Here is an 8,644-nt window from a genome sequence, read left to right on the forward strand (position 1 = left end):
GAGTTGTGTCGTGCTTGCGACACGACTCCAGCAATGCGCCGCCCTTATGCCATCAGATGCGTCACGCATCTGTTTATCCTTGCGCCACGATGCGCTGCATTGTAAATGCGGCGCATCTGTGGTGGCGCAAGGGTAAACTTGCGTGACGCATCTTTCCTGGCGCATCCCTGCTGATTTGCAGGGATGCGCCAGGAAACATAAATCTGCCCCATAGTTTTTCATCATATTTAAAACAATATACATAAAAAAGCTAATTAGCAGTCCTAAAAAAAGGTACCATTAGAAAACTAGTCAAAGGGGGCGTGGCTTGGACGCCGCAGCAACATGGCGGCTTCTACGTGAGCTCCGTGTGGACCCGGAGGTTCTTTGTTCTTATTTTACCTTCGGATGCTACTTCTTCAAGCTTGGAAGGCGTCTCCGATTTCGTAATGTATCGGTGAGCCGGCATACCGCAAATGACGCTTCCAGCATTGTTCTTCGACCCAGGAGCCGCGGCGGTGATTATTTCCTCATAAAAACGCAAGCGCCCGCCATTTTGAATTGCGGTGCTCGCGCTCCGATTTTTTCTTTTTTTTTTCTTCAAAATTCAATGTCCGGCTGTCCATCTGCTTCAATATGCCCTTCCTGTGTCTCTGTGATGAGGACAGCGCAGTGAGTCATTTCTATCGCCTTTCTTCTCCCGTTTCACCAGTTTAAATGATTTTCCACCGTAGCGGCTGTTGTTTCCCTCAGAGATGCGAGCAGCCGCCATTTTGTATTGCTTTTTTGCGGTGCTCGTTTCTTTTTTCAACTTTCTAACTGTGTTTTTACCTGAATAGCTATGGAGTTGAGACTTTTTATGTCTCCAACGATCTTACATGTGGTCTGAAGCTCCTCAAGGGCATTAATAGGCTATATTTTCTGCTGCCTTTTTATACCTACTGCTGCTGCATTGGTTTTTCATGGACTTTACCTCTCAGTCAATATGTGAGTTTTTCCTTCTTATGTTTTTTATGGCGTGAATTTCCTTCACCGTTCACGGTCTCCTCAATTATTTACTGATTTTGTGAGATATTTTCTATCCGACATCGTTGTGTCAAGTCCAGTCACGGTGGGGTCTTGTTGAACTGTGTCCTAGTGTCCAAATGGATTAGTTGCTCTGGGATAGACTATATCATATCAGATTTCCAAGCTGTGTTCCTGCTTCTGTGAATTTACTACTATCCCGCGTTAAAGTGACGCTAAGTTTTTTGTTGTTTCTGGATTACTGTATCCCTGTCTCTCTACTGCTCAAGGATGTCTAACGATCCTCATGCGCCCAGAGCCTCGAGCTCAGGTACAAAACCGAAAAGGCACAAAAACGACCCACCTTCACCGATTTTATCCTCACAAAATCCTGTCCTGGATTCCATCCTAGATGAGGTACGTGGCCTCCAGCCATTCATGTCTGCTACCAATGACAAGCTTAAACAAATTGAGGAAAGATGGATTGTTATGGAAAGTAAGGTACTAGACCTTGAACAACGGGTCAGCGATTTACAGGATATCTCTACAAAGATCCCTTTACTTGAACAAGAAGTTCTTAGACCAAAGCACCACACAGAGGATCTTGAAAATCGCAATCGCAGAAATAACCTTCGCCTTTTTGGCCTGCCGGAAAATGTTGAAGGGGCTGACCTAGTATCGTTCCTAAAGAAATTCCTTCCAGAGCTTCTAGACCCTCAATCTTCATCAAATTCTCTTAACATACAAAGGGCACACCGATTGGGTCGGCTTATACCATCTGCTAACAGACCGCGTGGAATTATAATTAGGGCTGGGCGGACTTTGCGTAGCGCCACTACGCAGAATTTTGAAAAAATTTGTGGAAAACGAGAGCACATCCTGAGTAGGGCTGGGCGGACTTTGCCTAGCGCAACTACGCACTATTCTGAAGAAAATTGTGGAAAACGAGCGCACAACCTCATGGACTGTGTGCCCGGGACGGGTCCCTCGTGCTTGGGCAGGCTCCCCGACCTCCCCAGCCTGGCTGTGTTGAGAAGCAGGGACCGGCCCCGGGCCTCCTGATTTTTGGTCAGGGCCTGGGATCCCACGTCCTGCGGCCTGCCAAGTGTCCATCTGCCCGGGACAAGGGACCCTGGTGCAGAGCCCCGGAGCCCTGCAAGGGCAGGCGGGAGCCCTACCGCTATGGCTCGGTGTGGGCAGCTGGGAGTCCTTCCGGTCCCGGCCATCTGGTCGCACCTTTCCCTCGGCCATCTGGTCGCGCGCAATGCTTTCCAATGGGGCGACCAGATGGCCGGGCCGGCCTGGAAGTCCCGATGAGGGTCCATTCGCCTCGCGGATCCCAGCCAGGGCTCCAGGAGGCCGGGCGCGTCCGCGCCTAGGGTCCCCTCCGTCACTCGGAGCGCGAGGGTTACAAGAAAGGTGGGTAGCCTTCCTCCGGATTAGTAGGGGCAGGGTATGCCGGGACACCCCTCCTGGGGATTGCGGTTCTCAGGCGGGGACCAGATGGGCCAAGCCCGGACGACACTTCCCCGGGGCGTCGGGTGCTTCCTCCTCCAGCCCGCGGCGAGGCAAAGTGCCCAGGACGGGCTCCATGGGTCCCCCGGGCGTCCCCCGAGGCCTGCAGCCCCAAAGCCCTGCAGACCCTGGAGCCCTTCAGCACGAAGCCCTGGAGCCCTGCAGGCCCGGAGCCCTGCAGGCCCAGGGCCCTGCAGCCCCGGGGCCCTGCAGCCCCGGAGCCCTGCAGGCCCGGAGCCCTGCAGCCCCGGAGCCCTGCAGGCCCAGAGCCCTGCAGCCCCGGAGCCCTGCAGGCCCGGAGCCCTGCAGCCCCGGAGCCCTGCAGGCCCAGAGCCCTGCAGCCCTGGAGCCCTGCAGCCCTGCAGCCCTGCAGCCCCGGAGCCCTGCAGCCACGGAGCCCTGCGTGGGCAGGCGGGAACCCTACCGCTATGGCTCGGGCAGACGGGAGCCCTTTCAGTTGCCGGCCACCTGGTCGCTTCTTTCCCCTCGGCCATCTGGTCGCGCGCAATGCTTTCCAATGGGGCGACCAGATGGCCGAGCCGGCCTGGAAGTCCCGATGAGGGTCTATTCGCCTCCCGGATCCCAGCCGGGGCTCCAGGAGGCCGGGCCCGTCCGCGCCTAGGGTCCCCTCCGTCACTCGCAGCGCGCTGGTTACAAGAAAGGGGGGTATCCTTCCTCCGGATTAGTAGGGGCAGGGTAGGCCGGAACACCCATGCTGGGGCTGCGCGGTTCATTGCCGGGGACCAGATGGGCTACGCCCGGGCAACATCCTCCCAGGCCTCCGGGGCTTCCCTCCTCCGGGCCGCGGCATGGCAAAGTGCCCAGGGACGGGCTCCACGGGTCCCGGGCAGTCCTCCCCCGGGCGCCCAGGCCCCGAGAGCTCCGGTGGACCTCCCCGTGCCCGAGGCCAACCCGGGAAGCAGAGTCCCCCCCGAGCCCTTGGTGTGAGGGTGGGCAGGCGGGAGCCCTACCGCTATGGCTCGGGCAGACGGGAGCCCTTTCAGTTGCCGGCCATCCGGTCGCTCCTTTCCCCTCGGCCATCTGGTCGCACGCAATGCTTTCCAATGGGGCGACCAGATGGCCGGGCCGGCCTGGAAGTCCCGATGAGGGTCCATTCGCCTCCCGGATCCCAGCCAGGGCTCCAGGAGGCCGGGCGCGTCCGTGCCTAGGGTCCCCTCCGTCACTCGCAGCGCGCGGGTTACAAGAAAGGAGGGTATCCTTCCTCCGGATTAGTAGGGGCAGGGTATGCCGGAACACCCATGCCGGGGCTGTGCGGTTCATTGCCGGGGACCAGATGGGCTACGCCCGGGCAACATCCTCCCAGGTCCCCGGGGCTTCCCTCCTCCGGGCCGCGGCATGGCAAAGTGCCCAGGGACGGGCTCCACGGGTCCCGGGCAGTCCTCCCCCGGTTACGCCCAGGCCCCGAGAGCTCCGGTGGTCCTCCCCGTGCCTGAGGCCCAGCCGGGAAGCAGAGTCCCCACCCCGAGCCCCTGGTGGGTGGGCAGGCGGGAGCCCTTTCAGTTGCCGGCCATCCGGTCGCTCCTTTCCCCTCGGCCATCTGGTCGCGCGCAATGCTTTCCAATGGGGCGACCAGATGGCCGGGCCGGCCTGGAAGTCCCGATGAGGGTCCATTCGCCTCCCGGATCCCAGCCAGGGCTCCAGGAGGCCGGGCGCGTCCGCGCCTAGGGTCCCCTCCGTCACTCGCAGCGCGCGGGTTACAAGAAAGGAGGGTATCCTTCCTCCGGATTAGTAGGGGCAGGGTATGCCGGAACACCCATGCCGGGGCTGTGTGGTTCATTGCCGGGGACCAGATGGGCTACGCCCGGGCAACATCCTCCCAGGTCCCCGGGGCTTCCCTCCTCCGGGCCGCGGCATGGCAAAGTGCCCAGGGACGGGCTCCACGGGTCCCGGGCAGTCCTCCCCTGGGTACGCCTAGGCCCCGAGAGCTCCGGTGGTCCTCCCCGTGCCTGAGGCCCAGCCGGGAAGCAGAGTCCCCACCCCGAGCCCCTGGCGGGTGGGCAGGCGGGAGTCCTTTCAGTTGCCGGCCACCTGGTGGCTCCTTTCCCCTCGGCCATCTGGTCGCGCGCAATGCTTTCCAATGGGGCGACCAGATGGCAGGGCCAGGCCTGGAAGTCCCGATGAGGGTCCATTTGCCTCTCGGATCCCAGCCGGGGCTCCAGGAGGCCGGGTGCGTTCGCCCCTAGGGTCCCCTCCGTCACTCGGAGCGCGCGGGTTTCAAGAACGGGGGGTAGCCTTCCTCCGGATTACTAGGGACAGGGTACTCTGGGACCCCTCTCGGTCCTCAGCCGGCAACTGGGTCCTGCCGTGTGGCAGGGTGGCCGGAGGGCCTTCCCCTGCGCCTGTGGTCCCCGGAGCCCCGGCTGGGTCCAGGGGCCCGGCCGGGCCCCGGGTCGGGGTCTCCGGCCCCGGGCGCCATCCCCCGGCCTGCGGCACTGCCAAAGGCCCGGGACGAGGTTCCGTTGCGGCCGGGGTGCCTCCCGTGGCTGGATTGGGTTCAGGAGCTCCGGCCGGGCCCCCGGGGGCCCCGGGGAGGGCGGCCTCCCCGCCCCGGTCTCCGTCCCGGGTCCTGCCGCGTGGCAGGGTGCCCGGGTAGGGGGTCCGGTGGGCCCGGGGAGGCTTCCCCTGCGCCTGCGGTCCTCGGAGCCCCGGCTGGGTCCAGGGGCCCGGCCGGGCCCCGGGTCGGGGCCTCCGGCCCCGGGCCCTGTCCCCCGGCCTGCGGCACTGCCAAAGGCCCGGGACGGGGTTCCGTTGGGGCCGGGGAGCTTCCCCTCGCTCGTCTGGGTTCCGGAGCTCCGGCCGGGCCCCCGGGGGCCCCGGGGAGGGCGGCCTCCCCACCCCGTGCTCCGTCCCGGGTCCTGCCGCGTGGCAGGGTGCCCGGGGAGGGGTCCGGAGGGCCCGGGGAGGCTTCCCCTGCGCCTGCGGTCCCCGGAGCCCCGGCTGGGTCCAGGGGCCCGGCCGGGCCCCGGGTCGGGGTCTCCGTCCCCGGGCCCTGTCCCCCGGCCTGCGGCACTGCCAAAGGCCCGGGACGGGGTTCCGTCGTGGTCGGGGAGCCTCCCCTCGCTCGCCTGGGTTCAGGAGCTACGGCTGGGCCCCTGGGGGCCCCGGGGAGGGCGGCCTCGCCGCCACGGGCTCCGTCCTGGGTCCTGCCGCGTGGCAGGGTGCCCGGGGCGGTGTCCGGAGGGCCCGGGGAGGCTTCCCCATCGCCTGCGGTCCCGGGAGCCCCGGCTGGGTCCAGGGGCCCGGCCGGGCCCCGGGTCGGGGTCTCCGTCCCCGGACCCCGTCCCCCGGCCTGCGGCACTGCCAAAGGCCCGTGACGGGGTTCCGTCGTGGCCGGGGAGCCTCCCCTCGCTCGTCTGGGTTCCGGAGCTCCGGCCGGGCCCCTGGGGGCCCCGGGGAGGGCGGCCTCCCCACCCCGGTCTCCGTCCCGGGTCCTGCCGCGTGGCAGGGTGCCCGGGGAGGGGTCCGGAGGGCCCGGGGAGGCTTCCCCTGCGCCTGCGGTCCCGGGAGCCCCGGCTGGGTCCAGGGGCCCGGGCGGGCCCCGGGTCGGGGTCTCCGGCCCCGGGCCCCGTCCCCCGGCCTGCGGCACTGCCAAAGGCCCGGGACGGGGTTCCGTTGTGTCCGGGGAGCCTCCCCAGGCCTGTCTGGGTTCATTGGCCCCTGGGGGCCCCGGGGAGGGCGGCCTCCCCGCCCCGGGCTCCGTCTGGGGTCCTGCCGCGTGGCAGGGTGCCCGGGGCGGGCTCCGGAGGGCCCGGGGAGGCTTCCCCTGCGCCTGCGGGCCTGGGAGCCCCGGCTGGGTCCAGGGGCCCGGCCGGGCCCCGGGTCGGGGTCTCCGGCCCCGCTCCGGCCCCGGGCCCCGTCCCCCGGCCTGCGGCACTGCCAAAGGCCCGGGACGGGGTTCCGTTGTGTCCGGGGAGCCTCCCCAGGCCTGTCTGGGTTCATTGGCCCCTGGGGGCCCCGGGGAGGGCGGCCTCCCCACCCCGGTCTCCGTCCCGGGTCCTGCCGCGTGGCAGGGTGCCCGGGGAGGGGTCCGGAGGGCCCGGGGAGGCTTCCCCTGCGCCTGCGGTCCCGGGAGCCCCGGCTGGGTCCAGGGGCCCGGGCGGGCCCCGGGTCGGGGTCTCCGGCCCCGGGCCCCGTCCCCCGGCCTGCGGCACTGCCAAAGGCCCGGGACGGGGTTCCGTTGTGTCCGGGGAGCCTCCCCAGGCCTGTCTGGGTTCATTGGCCCCTGGGGGCCCCGGGGAGGGCGGCCTCCCCGCCCCGGGCTCCGTCCCGGGTCCTGCCGCGCGGCAGGATGCCCGGGACGGGGTCCGGAGGGCCCGGGGATGCTTCCCCTGCGCCTGCGGTCCCAGGTGCCCCGGCTGGGTCCAGGGGCCCGGGCGGGCCCCGGGTCGGGGTCTCCGGCCCTGGGCCCCGTCCCCCGGCCTGCGGCACTGCCAAAGGCCTGGGACGGGGTTCCGTTGTGTCCGGGGAGCCTCCCCAGGCCTGTCTGGGTTCATTGGCCCCTGGGGGCCCCGGGGAGGGCGACCTCCCCGCCCCGGGCTCCGTCCCGGGTCCTGCCGCGCGGCAGGGTGCCCGGGACGGGGTCCGGAGGGCCCGGGGAGGCTTCCCCTGCACCTGCGGTCCTGGGTGCCCCGGCTGGGTCCAGGGGCCCGGCCGGGCCCCGGGTCGGGGTCTCCGGCCCCGCTCCCTGTCCCCCGGCCTGCGGCACTGCCAAAGGCCCGGGACGGGGTTCCGTTGTGTCCGGGGAGCCTCCCCAGGCCTGTCTGGGTTCATTGGCCCCTGGGGGCCCCGGGGAGGGTGGCCTCCCCGCCCCGGGCTCCGTCCCGGGTCCTGCCGCGCGGCAGGGTGCCCGGGACGGGGTCCGGAGGGCCCGGGGAGGCTTCCCCTGCGCCTGCGGTCCCGGGAGCCTCGGCTGGGTCCAGGGGCCCGGGCGGGCCCCGGGTCGGGGTCTCCGGCCCCGGGCCCCGTCCCCCGGCCTGCGGCACTGCCAAAGGCCCGGGACGGGGTTCCGTTGTGTCCGGGGAGCCTCCCCAGGCCTGTCTGGGTTCATTGGCCCCTGGGGGCCCCGGGGAGGGCGGCCTCCCCGCCCCGGGCTCCGTCCCGGGTCCTGCCGCGCGGCAGGGTGCCCGGGACGGGGTCCGGAGGGCCCGGGGAGGCTTCCCCTGCGCCTGCGGTCCTGGGTGCCCCGGCTGGGTCCAGGGGCCCGGCCGGGCCCCGGGTCGGGGTCTCCGGCCCCGCTCCCTGTCCCCCGGCCTGCGGCACTGCCAAAGGCCCGGGACGGGGTTCCGTTGTGTCCGGGGAGCCTCCCCAGGCCTGTCTGGGTTCATTGGCCCCTGGGGGCCCCGGGGAGGGTGGCCTCCCCGCCCCGGGCTCCGTCCCGGGTCCTGCCGCGCGGCAGGGTGCCCGGGACGGGGTCCGGAGGGCCCGGGGAGGCTTCCCCTGCGCCTGCGGTCCCGGGAGCCCCGGCTGGGTCCAGGGGCCCGGCCGGGCCCCGGGTCGGGGTCTCCGGCCCTGGGCCCCGTCCCCCGGCCTGCGGCACTGCCAAAGGCCCGGGGCGGGGTTCCGTTGTGTCCGGGGAGCCTCCCCAGGCTCGTCTGGATTCATTGGCCCCTGGGGGCCCCCAGGGCGGCCCCGGGCTCCGTCCTGGGTCCTGCCACGCGGCATGGTGCCCGGGGCGGGGTCCGGAGGGCCCGGGGAGGCTTCCCCTTCCCTTTCCCCTCGGCCATCTGGTCGCGCCTGTCCCCTCGGCCATCTGGTCGCGCAAGCCCCTTCGGCCATCTGGTCGCGCACGTCCCTTCAGACAGAGGGGACCCTAGGCGCGAATGTACCCGACCTCCTGGAGCCCTCGCTGGGATCCGGGAGGCAAATGGACCCCCTTCGAGACTTCCAGGCAAGCTCGGCCATCTGGTCGCCCCATAGGAAAGCATTGTGCGCGACCAGATGGCCGAGCTTGCCTGGAAGTCTCGATGAGGGTCCATTTGCCTCCCGGATCCCAGCGAGGGCTCCAGGAGGTCGGGTACATTCGCGCCTAGGGTCCCCTCTGTCACCTCGTGCGCACGGATTACAAGAAAGGGGGGTAATTTTCCTCCGGATTACTAGGGAGAGGGTCAGTCGGACCAAAGTGATG

Source organism: Triturus cristatus, chromosome 7 (genome assembly GCF_964204655.1).
Source record: "Triturus cristatus chromosome 7, aTriCri1.1, whole genome shotgun sequence".
Taxonomy (NCBI): domain Eukaryota; kingdom Metazoa; phylum Chordata; class Amphibia; order Caudata; family Salamandridae; genus Triturus; species Triturus cristatus.